This window comes from Neolamprologus brichardi, chromosome 8 (assembly GCF_056152115.1).
Source record: "Neolamprologus brichardi isolate AB-2024 chromosome 8, ASM5615211v1, whole genome shotgun sequence".
Classification (NCBI taxonomy): Eukaryota; Metazoa; Chordata; class Actinopteri; order Cichliformes; family Cichlidae; genus Neolamprologus; species Neolamprologus brichardi.
Window position 1 is genome coordinate 16,680,468 of NC_142111.1, and position 12,536 is coordinate 16,693,003.

Here is a 12,536-nt window from a genome sequence, read left to right on the forward strand (position 1 = left end):
CTTTCAGCATGTCCTTTCTTAGCCTGAAAAACTACAATGCCAAAGCCTGGCACCTACCACTGCAACTGACTCTCTCTCTCTCTCTGTCTCTCTCCCTCACTCACACATGCAAACACACACACTTACACACACAAGCTCAGTTTGCAAGGATTACATAATTCACACCTCAACAATCTCCTGAGCTCTAATTTGCTGGCTGCCATCTGTCTGTCCGCATCAACAGTGCCATGTGTGCGGTTCAACGGCATCTTGAGCACAATCAGAAATTCCATCAGAAGACAATGTTGGAAAGGTTGTGGTAAAGAAAGAGAGCTTTTTTGTGGAAACAAGTCAGTCTTGAAGGTTTTAGATTTGCGTATATAACATTTTTAGCTTCTGGGACAATTCTTTACTCTTTGCTCGGCATTTTTCTTTTTTTAAACTAAGAACTACTTCTTGCTCACTTTGTTGAGAAGAAGGTAGTCAGGTTTCTTAAAATTCTCCAGCTATTGCACGTTAAGTAGAAAAATTTCTCCTGAGTTGATGGCATTAGAAAAAAGGGGCGTAACTGAGAATTACATCATTATCTCTGGATTTTAAGAACAAAGGGGGTGACTGGTCAGCCCATTTGGACTATCAGAGGTTAAAGCTATAATTCAACCAGCTGCTGAGGTGCAATAATGAATGTCCTGAGTGCTCCTCAGCCCTGAATGAGAAGGGAGACTGGCCAAACACATACCATTGTTGAGAGAGTCCAGGAATGCTGGTTGGCTCAGCAGACTTCTGAGCGAGGACAATGTGAAAGTGGGAAAGTGTTTAAAAAATGTTATCACTGCACAAACACTCACAAGGGAGACACACAGTTAACTGCATGACTGGAAGTGCCTTATCTAGGTCTTTTCAGCGCTAGTATCCCAGATAATAAGAATTTATTGGGTTATGTCATGTTAGATGGATGTACAGCATGTAAAACACACTATATGCATACCCAAATCCACTGTCACCAAAACATACCTGAAAAAAACAACAACAAAAAACGCATAACACTATGAACCACATAACTTTTATTTCCATGTGTGTTTGCACATATTTCAGTAAATCACTGCACCCGGCTCCTATTGCTCTAGCAAAATGTAAAGAAATGAGGGCTGCAGTTTTGTGTTACTCTGCAGAAAGTTTAAGTATATCAAAGAAAAGTGTAATAAAATAGGAAATGTCCTCAACACTTTTAATAATTGTAATAGCACCCAAAACGTAAACTCTATACCAGAGGACAAAAAATGTCAAATAATAATTACCAACACCATAAGAAAAAATCATAAGACCTGTAATTAAAATCCAAAAGAGAAGCAGATGGTACATTAAAAATGACTCAAACATAGCCACAATATTTATCAAAACATCTACTGCAAACCACTATTCAGTAAGTCATTCACCCTGGATGGGTCAGCAGTCTATCACAGGGTTAACAGGGCTACTACAGCGAGACAGACAACCTCACACTCTCACATCCACTCCTACAAGCAATTCAGAATCACCAGTTTACCTAACCAGTGTGTCTTTGAACTGTGGGAAGAAACCTGGACTCAAGAAGCGAGCATACGCCATAAAAGAACCTTCTCACTGTGAGGCCACTCCACCACTGTGCACGCACAAAGTCTCAGCAAAACAACTCCAAACTTCTCAGGTAATCTGACTGCTGAACAGCGCACACTCTGCTTCTTAAACATTTGAAGTGGATACAAATGCACTGTAACCACACCTGCTTAACATTTTTGAGTCAGATGTCTTACATTTCTTCTTTAAGTGGCACATCAATCAATTTAACAATGTGTTGAATTTTAAAGGAGCATTAAGCAGTTCATAAAAGGAATCCCTGTGTTTTACAGCATTTGTGATTTCAGCGTTTTATTCTTTGTCTCTCTTATTAGCTTTATACTTTAGAAAGATGGTGCCTGCTGTAGGCAGCTTCAGCTCTATGCAGCAATTTCTTTTTGCATTGTCTGAAGTGAAACGTGCACTGATATGTGATTGTGAGTGATTTAATACAACAGCAGACACGTTTTTTCTGTCTCTGTTTTTAATTCTAACACATCAGACGAGGCTCAGACAAAGGTTCACAATAATCCCTGTTTAAGCGTCATAGCCTGCAGCTGTAGTTACGCCACCAACATGTGAAATATGCTGCGGGACCTGTGCCTATGTGTTGTGTAAATAGAAATACTGTGCCTCATAAGGTTTGGTATAAAAGTGTTCCAGATGTTGAGCAATCCCAGGTTCCTGACGAAGGGTCAAATTGTCAATCTGAAAATCTAAACACAACACGAGGCAGCAATGATTGGATCTGTGCTTGCTTAAAGACTAAAATCACAGTGATAATGTGCACCTCCAGTCACACCTACACACAAACACAGGCTGACAGGCAAGTCAATTACTGTGTAGCTAGTGCTATTCATTTATCAAACCACTAACATTTTGCCCGCCAGGGTTTTTCAGGGTGATAGCAATTTCTGTCCATCTCTTGCCGTGAATCTCTCAGGCAAAAACGCACTGACAGTACTGACACCTCACAGGCCAGCGTGCCATACAGTCTCTTAACCCTGACAAAAACATCAAGCAGTTTGAAAATGATTTTTCCCTTTTACTAGAGGATTAGAAAAGCAATTATTGGATATGTCGTCCTGATAGTTGTCTTCCAACGTCCATTTACTGGCCTGAACACACCAAAACGACTGAGTCATCGGCCTCTGTGGGACTGTAGCTAGGATGCTTCATCATCCATGGTTCTTGAAGCGTGACCAACTAATCTAGTCTACTGGCGGCCATTCTACCAGCGGAGCATGTTAAAGGCAAATGATGTCACACATTGAAGTTGTTCAATATCATACAAACAGTAATAAAAACACCTAATATATTTTAGGGGTTTTGTTTCTAGGTTACAGCTGCTTACAAGTCACGATGGTAAGGCTGGTTTGTGAAGAGTGAAACGTTTAAATTTGTGGGTTTTGACCATTTTCAGCAGAAAACAAGCAAAACAAAATATGTAGACTGGTATTTTTTAACTTTTAATGAAGCATGACTTATCTAGTTTGGGAGTCCAGTGCTGAAGGTTGACCTGTCTCTTGACTCATATGGGTAAGGACCAAGCTGAGAAGTGCATATTATGGAGAGGTCTGCCTGTCTGACATATGGTGCCAATTACCAGCTGATGGGGTTGCAGGGGTAAAAAGGCCAATCCATATTGGCCCTCACCACACAAGTTTGCACAAACAGCCATTCATCGGATTCTACAAGAACACCTCCCACTCAAATCCTAAGCCAAACTCCAACTTGTCCAAAGTGGACAGGCAGCCTACACACGGCTTCTCAACTCAATGCACAGACATCTCAAAGTCAAGCAGGCTGCACATGCTGATTTTAAACCAGAGGCGGACAGCAATTTAACAAAACTGCTTTCCATCCAGGTGAATGTTTTAAAAGATAACTTGAAAGTTGTTGGCACAGCTTACTGAAAATGTACGTTAACAGAAATTAAGACAAATTAGTCTTATGTTCTTTTTTTATAGTAGAAGTAGAGCCAGGAAATACATAGGAAACAATATGAGGACACGCAACAAAGCTCCAGCTTTCCAGGATTTACACAATGTTGTGTAACCATGTCCTCTAACAATCAGGGCTGCACTAAACTAGGCTCTTTGTTTATACACACAAACAAATGTGGCGTGTGTGTCGGTGTAGATAAGCACACATACACACAAAAGAGACTGCATTAGAAAGCCATCCCCAGTAAGATCTATTGCTCTTGCCTTTTCTCAGATGCCACCATCTAGAATTCACTAGAGGTTGTTTCATAGTCAAACATGAGCACAAAGCATGTTTTTACACCTAATATGTTAGTTATAATGCTCACAAGGCTACAATGAGTAAGTGAGGTTGGTATGTTAGACCTTGATCTAATAAGAATAACAATTAATATGTCCTATAAGATATCTGAGTTGTAACATTGTAACTACTTAACTCTTTGATCTGCTCTAAGCCTATTGGTTGGTTTAGTTTTTATGATATCTTTCATATATCCTTGTGCATTTAGGGATGCTTTTCTGCAGACCTGGGTTGTTATACATTGGTTATTTGACCTTAATTCTCATGTAGCATTTGAACTTCAAAAGGTTGTCATAACTATGTGTACATACCTAAATGCTTTGATTTACTGAGTTGTGATTGGCTGATTAAAAATTCAGCATTAGCCATCAGCTGAAAAGGTGTACTTAACAAAGTGGTCAGTGGGTATATTTTTTTCAAAAACCAAGCTTATTCATCCTCCAGTAGATGTAAAAATGAGAGACGTATATGAATGCATTTCTTTTATATTCCTCTAGGCTGCTTGAGCCTCAGAACCTTTTTTTAACTTGCACTTTTTTATGAACACCTGAGCATCCATCCAGAAAGCCTCTGCCAGTTTGGCCATGGCAAAACGATCAAAGCTATACATCATTTGGCCTCCAGTCTCAGGACTGGATCAACATAATATGAAAAACTCCTTTTTAAAACAGAAAAGAACCCATGCCGCAGCCAGAGAGAGGAGGAGACGAAGGTGCCTTTATGTTAATGGTTTCTACAGATTCTAATCCTCCTTTTTTCCCAGTCACTCAGAAGTTATAAGCAGTTTCAAGCCACATATTGTACATATATATTGGTATTCAGTCTTTCCATTTAGCCTTTAACAATCCATGAGGATTTTTAATTGTATCCCAATACATATTTTATTTTACTTGACATTTACACTGAACCTATAACAGTTATAGTTAACAATCAAAAAGAATTTAACCCCAAATTACACCTTAAAACAGAATTAATATGATGGAGAACTAAAGAAAAGAATGCAAAATAAACAGGCTTTTGATTAAGCAAGGTCAATCTTTTTGACAATAGAGCAAGCAGAAATGCATGATTCGTCTGGGGAGCAGAGATTATAGAAGCCACAGGAGGAGACAGGGCTCATCAGCAGGGCCTACTCAGAGACTGGAATATCTGCCCACAATAACCACACCCATTATGGTACATTCTGTACGTGCACATGCCTGGCAACACAAGTGGTGACTCCCACACTGATCATTTACTGAGCCACCCAATATCTTATGCATGCAAACCCAATAGTGAGGCATTAAAATGCTATGTCGTTGAGCTAGCTAAACAGACGTTCAATATTTTCAAACTAATTGGAGTTCTTTTAATCAAATTTGTACTTTTAGTTACTAATGACCTTCTACATTGATGTTAGTCAGCAACAGAAAGCAAATGTATTTTGATGTAATTGATGTTTGAGGGTTTTTTTCTCCTTGTTAGGGAGCCACAAAGCTGCTTTAAAGACCACGTTGTTTGCTAACCACACTGCAGAGGGATTAAAAACTCATATCACTATTTAAAATGTGAAAACAGCCACTTTCTTTGGGCCTGAGCGCCCTTAAGATGCACTGAGGGACACAGATCAGAAGCCATAATCTGTGACAGTGTCCTGTTTTTCAGGAAGGTCATACTTATTTCAGTTAAACAAGGAACAACCACATATTTTCCCCTCAACACATCTGAGAGACGCGACTGACAGGTTGCAGTCCAAAAAGTGACCTCCCGTGTCTTTTTCTTCTCACTATTCCTCAACGTTGATGGAAAAGAATTCATGAGAACTGCACTTACACTAAGCTCCTTAATAATACTGTTGAAACTCGGACGACTACAAACTACAAAAATAAAAAAAAAAAAAATAAAAAAAAAAAAATATATATATATATATATATATATATATATACATTTTAGATACTTCCCCTCGTGTGGCTAACTAAAACAGGACAACCAAGTAAATATTATGATATTGCCACCACAACCTTTTTTAAAGGAAATGAAATGTATGCCGCGTTGCTATTAGTTGCTTGTTCTGTCTATTTATATTTTTCTCTTCCTCTTGAAATGATGATCCAGTATAACTCCTGCTTTTATTAAGGCTTTCTCTGACAACCATAAAAGCTGGCAATACTGCAAAGCCCAATATGAGTACATAACTGTCGCAATGACTCATAATCTGTATTTGTCGGGCTTCTTTTTTTGTTCTTTGTGCAAGGTTACAACCTTATTAGAAGCAAATTTTACTACTGCGGTGTAATGTTTATAGTTCACCAGTGGGGTTAATAGCCTATCACTGAATGCTGAAAAAAATTCAGGAGCAGGAATTAACATTTGAATGATACGCATCGTTTACAACTCCTGCTGATTGTTCATTTTCATTGGACACTACAATGCTAGAATACAATGAACTATGAACCATTGTATGCTATTGTAAAGAAGTCAAAAAAGGAAGCACAGGAGTAACTTTTATTGGCTATTATTATGGCTGGCACACAGGTAATTCACTCACTTTGGAACCTTTTTAAGCAAATCTGACTATTACACTGCAACCACAGGATGTCTGCAGCAGCACTACTTAAACTTACTTTTATGTACAACTGCTACAGGAACAAAGGGCCATTATGAGATCAGAGCAGCCGGGTGTAGCTGGCCAGCATACTAAACAAACGTTTTTAAATTAAAAATCACATGAACTGTGCCTTAAACATATTTTATGTCCATACCTTAGGAAATGCATTTGAGTTCAATTGCCAGCATGTATAAAATGCTTGTTACTATGAAGATTGTGACGGCGCTGTGGGAGAAGGTATGCAATTGTTGACATTGCATTCATTTGCTGCACAACTGTCTTCACGTATGAAACATGGCTTCTCAAAGTTTGATTCCCGGAGCAACTCGACCCAGTAACGACTTCTTGCATAATCCACATGGTTGGCATTTAAGTCACTTCAGCAGTGAAATTGCGTTCCCAGTTTGTTCAGTGCCAGTAGCTAGATGGCGCAAATGCCAGAAAGGTGGACTTTTTCCTGCTGAAATGATTTGGGACTGAGCTGGAACTCACACAGACCATGACCACAGCTACTGGGAGCATGCTTAAGCACACTTGCATGGCTTCGGAGGCAGTTATTCCTGGTCTTTTGGCCTGAGGCATCGACAGGTTTAGTGTGTGAGGGGATGTAACCCATCTGTGCGGTGCCCAGGTCTGACGCACTGTCCCCGATTAAGCAGGAGACTGGAGGGACAGTCGGGGCAAAGGGCAGACGAGGGTAGTTCAGTTATTCAGGGTGAAAGCATGCTGAACAGTAATAATCGTTACTGATCAGCATGTAAATTCAGGCAGAGCATAATCTCTGTTAGAGCAAGTGAAATGAGCAGACACAAGATAACTGCAGTGTTTGGTCGAGGTTGCAAGATAAGAAAGGAAAAAAAAATAACACTAACACCACCTTTATTATACAGTAAAGTTAGCAAACTAAAGCATGAATGTTGAGTACAGAGCCATATCTAGCTTACATTTATGACAACAGGCTAGCCCCCATGGAATATTGATCTTATGCGATTAAACAAACCTGTCGCAGTAAAACTGTAGAGGGCATTTAACTGAGCAACAAGGCAATTTATTGCTTGAGCAGTTTTTTATTTGTAAGAGAAAGACTATGTTAAAAGCTGGGCCGTGATAGCAAGATGTGTTTATAAGGTATGCCAACGAAACTAATTAGCTTATCAGTTTTTAATGCTACAGTAGGTTAGTAACAGAATGAAATAACTCCCTTATGGGCGATCCCAGCAGCTGTTTGCAGCTTTCCCTCGGCCGTATGTTTTTGTTAGCCGGACTGACAAAAAAACAGAAGCTGTGCTGGTTCATGTAAATACCACGGTGAGCTGCCTGCTTTCACATCTCACACAGTTCCCACGACACTGCTTAACGCTACCTGCCCAGCGTGAAATGGCAGTTGAAGCAAACAGGTGGCTGACGAGAAAAAATATAAAACATCTGGCGACACAAAGAGACATATATTTTGCTCAGAGATCGGAGAACAAAATAATGATACAATATTGAATTTTGAAATGCAAACAATAGGTGGGAAAAACAAAAAAAGTCACTATAATGTTGTGCATCATCTTACATACTGCCAGTTTACTCCTAATAGATGTAATATCCAATGTGGTAGTTAATTTAGGGAATGTTATCTAATATAAGGCAGCACAGTGGTGTGGCGGTTAGCAATGTTATCTCATAGCAATAAGGTCCTGAGTTTAATTCCACCATCAGGCCAGAAAACTCCAGGTACTCTGGCTTTCACCCACAGTCCAAAAACATGCAGTTAGTGGGGTTAGGTTAACTAGTAACTCTGAATTGGCTACAGGTGTGAGTGTAAATGGTTGTCTGTCTTTAAGTGTATGCAAAGACTGGCAACAAATCCTTTCACAAATGTTTTTCATTTAAGAAGCTCTTTGTTTCAACGTTATGGTCATATTACAGTGCGCTTTCATTGCGCTGAATACTTGATATTTATCAAGACAATTGATATCAGCCTAATGCAATTCAATAATCCTTGCGAACTGCATTTCAGGTAGATGGGCTAATCTAATGGGAGGTCACATGAGCTGTTTTCCCACATGAACTCTGGACACTGTTGGGAGAATCTGGGAAACTATTCCAAGTTCATGCTTCTCATGAGTAAGAAAGAGTAAGTATGCCTCAGAAACACTGTCACTACCAGCAGCAAATTTTGGTTCAGATAAAGGTGGTGCATGAGTAGAGGCAGAACAAATAATCCTAACTCACTGTACATCCTCTTTATAATTAGCTCCTATGTGCTCTTGTGGCTTCAAAAGGACATTAGACAGACTCTATAGTCAGATGCTGGCAGTTGAAAGAATATGAAGGCTTTATGACTAATTTATCAAAATGGCAAAAAACTGAAAGTGCACAGTTCAGAAACTGTGATTACAGAGTCTTATCCGGTTGCAAATAACATTTACAATCACTGCGGGTAGTGTGCCGGAGAACCTGCTGGCTTTGGATTCAAATAAGACGTCTACATAACACAGCAGGGCAGTACAGTACAAAGTAAAGATGTAATTAAACTTTGAACAAATCCAAGTAAGCCGCAAAAGTTATATAAGAATAATATAAGAGCTATAAAAGGTCTGAGAATATAATTCAGGTGGCTGAATCCTTCACTGGAAATACTTATCTGTTTGCTTTTTTCCCCTCGATGACGCACTGCAGCAGGTGATTGTGCTCATTACTTTTTCCTCTATACTAATCAGTGAAGTCACCTGGCACGGTATATGGTGCGAACAAAAACCTGCATATACTCTACACACCATAGTATGTAAGGCTATAAATACCTCAGAATCATAATTTAAAGGGAGTGTAGTCTGCTGAAAGGGAGTGAGACGCGTACAAGAAGATCATTAAAGTCATCAACTCTTTGCTGCCACTCGCAAGGATACGTAAAAATCAGTCTACTCTCTTCAGTTTATAAACGACACGCATAAATCCCTAGTGGCTGTAACATACGAGGTTATATTAAAATTAGTGATGAATGCAGGCCTGGCTGCTAGCTATGCTTTAATAAACACTTTAAACATATAAAGGATTGTAATGCGCAGTTATTTACAACCGTGGGAAATCCTTTAAAAATAAATCAGCTTCTAAATAGCAAGTGAAGGACAGCAGCCGCACATAACTCATCAAACAACTTCAGAAACTCCCCAAACATGCGTTATTTCCCTCAGTGTGTATCTCCACAAATTTACACAGCTATATCTCAACTCTGTAGTTTCTGGAATAAGTGTCTGCACAATAAGGTCACCACATCTGTAATTTTGTGGACAGTCGCTGCTGAATAATATATGTCATTAATCAGGCTGGAAGTTATTAATAAAAACAACCTCCGGACCTCCCACCTCGCGCTGGATCTAAATAGAAGCTTTTTCTCAGTTCTTTAAGCATCTCACTCTGGTGGGCTCCCCACTTTTGTCAAGTGGTAATCCTAATTGGGAAGAAACGTGTGCACAAAGACCCTTGAGCCAAAAGAGTTTAAGAGATAGGTGACGTTGAAGTGCAAACTTGCACAATATTAACTCCAAAGCAAAGAATCTTTGCTTTAACCTTACAGCAGGATTCCTCAGCTCACTAGTTATTTCACTTTCTTTCTTACTAATCCTGTGCTCTTAGTAAAAATTAATCCTCCTGTCAGTGCCTGCGGTGGTCCCTTCAACCTCTGTGAATTTGGAGTATTTAGCCAGTTACTCCCCCTTCTTCTTTCCTAAAGACATTCACTACCTTACCTCAAAAAAAAAATCCTTACAGCAATCTCCTCTCCCTAGAAATATTTTTCCATTGCCCCGTCCAAACCGTGAGGGCCTTTCTTTGAACAGACAAGGAGCCTGATTTGCCACTCATTCAGTCTAGTTCTGTGCATCTCTGTTTTCTCACCACCTGTGTGGGGAAAAAAAATCAATATGGATTAGGGGGTTGGGTTTTTGGACAATCTCCAATTCTGCCACTCAGTCCTCTTTCCCTTTAATACCATCTCGATGGAGTGGGTGGAGTTTAGTGATCCTCGGTGATAACATTTTCTGTGAAGTCGCTCTTTTAAGCTGCTTGGACCTATAAATCAGACAAAGCTATGCAACCTGCAGTCTTGGGTCTGAAAGGTAAAGCATGGCATTGAAGAGCTAACTGATGAACTTGAGACATATAACCGTTGGCAGAAATGGGGTTCATAACCACGATGCAGCCCACAATAGGCAAACAAACAAACAGAGCCAGAGGGTGGACAGAAATTATATCTTGACTATATTAATTAATGATTCTTGAGTCATAAACAAATTGTTAAAAAAAAAAAAAAGCCCCACTAAATCCAAATAACACTGAAGTGTACTCCAGTGTACACAAATTGCCGGAGGTGATTTTCTAATAAAAAACTAAGCTGGACAAATGGTAAATGGACTGATTCTTATATAGCGCTTTTCTACTCTCCCGGAGCACTCAAAGCGCTCTATACAACATGCCACATTCACCCAGTCACACCCATTCTCACAAGCACTTTATCTATACTTAGTGCTTTTTCTAACTACATTCACACACATTCATACTCCGATGGACGCATCGGAGAGCAACTTGGGGTTAGTATCTTGCCCAAGGATACTTGGCATGCAGACTGGAGGAGCCTGGGATCGAACCTCCAACCTTCCGATCAGTAGGTGACCTGCTCTACCTCCTGAGCTACAGCCACCCCACAACAAAAATCAAGGCCACAGCAGCTGATTTCTGTGCAGGAGACGAGACGAGATAAGTAAGAAGAGAAGAAGAAGACAGAGGAAGTGAGGGGGAAACTTCTGGAGTGCGCTGACCCTGATGTTGCAGAATGCATCTGCAACCTGGGGTCAAGTCTGGTCAGCAGAAGCAGTTTTGCAGGCCCTTTGAGAAGAGACATCCCCTTAGCCTTTGCTCCCCCCCAAAGCCTCCACCCACCTTCCTTACCCCTCTTCCCAGGCCCCTCTGTGAGCTGGTGAATGGTTTGTGTCCCAGTGTAAATATAGTTTTTCTCTATCAAAGACATATTTTCCAACCACTGTCAAAAGGAGAGGAGGGTGCTTTAAGAGAGGGGGAGGTGAGGATAGAGAGAGTGTATGTGTGTGTGTGTGTGTGTTTTGGGAATGGGGGCTCCCCCCTCTTTAGTCTGCTGCTGCCTGCCAGTTCTAGCCACATCTGGCACTGTTTATCACCTGGCCTGCTGGTTCAGGCAGAAGGAAAAACGCTGGAACAGGAACACAGTGCCAATCTGAGGTCCACTGTGGCAGCTCTACAGGATAAATCTGATTAACAACATTCTGGTTCTTTTTTCAGACCGGCCATCATTTACTCCTGTGACAATGATACCGTATGATACTACCTGCAGAAAAGTTAAAACCAGTACACTAATCAAAGCATAACAAAACATAAAAGGCTATAATTATATGTAGTGTGCATGAAATGCAAATACCATTTGCTCTTTACTCTTTTATGTAGCTCTGACCATCACTTAGTCAGTTTTGAAGTCTTTTCTCTTTGGTTCATTTCAATAAACCCTTACCTGCTCCAAAACCCCCATTGCCCACTACTCTGCAGGATGTATTAGTATTCAATGCAGGGCTATAAATCCTGCAGCCATTTGTTCAGTTGTTTTTTTCTTCTGAATAAGTTTGGCTAACACAGGACCTTATTTGAAATGTGACTGCAGTTTCTTGCCCCGAGGGACATCTTTTTAGCAGTGTGCCCACATGATCAGCAGCTACAGTTATGATGTAGAGTTTTCAAACCAACTGTGTTTATACGTGAGAGCTAACAAACGTGCCGAACGCATTGTTTTTATTCCTGTTTTTTTTTTATTCTCAAGTTTTATTACCTCACAAATTTAAACTGCAAATTAAATTACAATGAGCACTTTTACTAAGTTCAATCCAAATATACAATTACATTGATCCAAACGATTATAAAGTGAGCTGAAGGGAATCCTTTTTTTTTTTCAGTGGAGCCTGACACCACAGAGTGACAAGCAGGCAGAGAATACACGTGAAAGACAGATTTCATCGGACAACGAGGCCCATTGAAAATGTGGAGACAGGACTGAGTGCAACCAGCATGAAGGGAACAGCTG

At 40.1% G+C, this 12,536-nt stretch overlaps 1 protein-coding gene across 6 annotated transcripts in view; it reads right to left on the reverse strand.

The window, feature by feature from the left end:
- Window positions 1–12,536, reverse strand: part of pald1a (phosphatase domain containing paladin 1a) — a 54,057-nt gene that overhangs the window by 14,799 nt on the left and 26,722 nt on the right. The gene's annotated exons all lie outside the window — the stretch shown is intronic.